We start from the raw sequence: 1,296 nt of genomic DNA, 5'->3' as shown, positions 1-1,296 counted from the left end.
TGTTTGATGACTATTCCACGTTTACAGTTATTGTTTGAAACCAATTGAGTAGCCAGCTTTCAATCCATTTAATATCTTTTTAGTTTTTAATCAAAACATCATGCAGTACCATATCAAAGATCTTACAGAAGTCTATTACATCAACACTATTTATTAACCAAACTTGTAATCTCAAAGCAGGATATCAAATTAGTTTGACATTTGCCATACATCCATGTTGATCAGCATTAGTTACACTACCCTCCTTTAACTCTTGATTAATCAAGTCCCATCTCAGCAGCTCCATTATCTTACATGGCATCCCTCATTGGGGATATTGCAGTCTGTATATACTATGTGTGCTGCCCAGCCCCAAAACACCAACATACCCCTATACTCTGTATGTTACCCCCAATGACCAATAACTAACACTTCAAATTTTCTGTATCGTTTATTTTTTTCTAAATATTCTCTAATAAAATTTAAATCTGTTCTTATCAGTTTAATATCTGATATGTTCTCGCTGTGAGAACTTTATATTAAACAGAGTTTTGGAAGAGGGAGATGGAATAGGAGCTTGCTCCTTCCACTCCATGCATCAACCTGGTATTGCAGTACTTCCAGGTGTGGTGCGCCTCCCTCCGGGGAGAACATGGTTGTTCAAAAAATAGAAAAAATCTTTTGGGCTCTATCGGTCCTCATACCATTTGACTGTTTTGTATGTTTTTTTTTTTTCTGATGGGGGTTTACCTACTTGAGCAGCTGCTTTTTTCATTTCTATTCTACTCTTTCATAAATTTTTGAAAAGATTGGTTCTCACACGTTATGGAAGTGGGGGCTTTGGGTCACTGTCTCTCAGCGGTGTTACCCCCCCACAGGAGAGAATTGTTCCATTCCTTTCCCCTTGTGAAAATATTCCTGTTGTTACGCAGGGAGCAGGATGAGATCACATGGAGGAGAGAGGACTGTTCCAGGAGCTCCAGTATGGAACCAGTCCAGATCCAAGCAAAACAAGTGGTAAAACTCCCACTGACTTCAGTAATACAAGATCAAGCCCTTAGAAGAGGACTGCGAGTCCTAGGAAGGATGCAGGGGGTTGGACTAGATGACCTCTGATTTGCAGTCACAGTTCTCTCTTCTAAGGGCTTGATCTTGAGGACTGTGAGTCAGCACTGCAAATGTTGCCAGCAAAGGACTTCCCAATAACGATGGCTTGCATGCAGGCAGGTTTCAGAGCAGCAGCCGTGTTAGTCTGTATCTGCAAAAAGAACAGATGCATTCTTGCATCTGAAGAAGTGAGGTTCTTACCCACGAAAG

The 1,296-nt window shown here is 40.7% G+C and overlaps 1 non-coding gene across 1 annotated transcript; it reads left to right on the top strand.

The window, feature by feature from the left end:
- Window positions 1-432: 432 nt before the first annotated feature.
- Window positions 433-619, top strand: LOC112059509 (U2 spliceosomal RNA). Its single transcript, XR_002888826.2, has one exon. It is a non-coding gene; the product is annotated as a U2 spliceosomal RNA (small nuclear RNA).
- The last annotated feature ends 677 nt before the right edge of the window (window positions 620-1,296 follow it).

Source organism: Chrysemys picta, chromosome 4 (assembly GCF_011386835.1).
Source record: "Chrysemys picta bellii isolate R12L10 chromosome 4, ASM1138683v2, whole genome shotgun sequence".
NCBI classification, from domain to species: domain Eukaryota; kingdom Metazoa; phylum Chordata; order Testudines; family Emydidae; genus Chrysemys; species Chrysemys picta.
The sequence above is the reverse complement of the archived record's forward strand: the minus strand, read 5'-3'. Positions and strand labels throughout refer to the sequence as shown.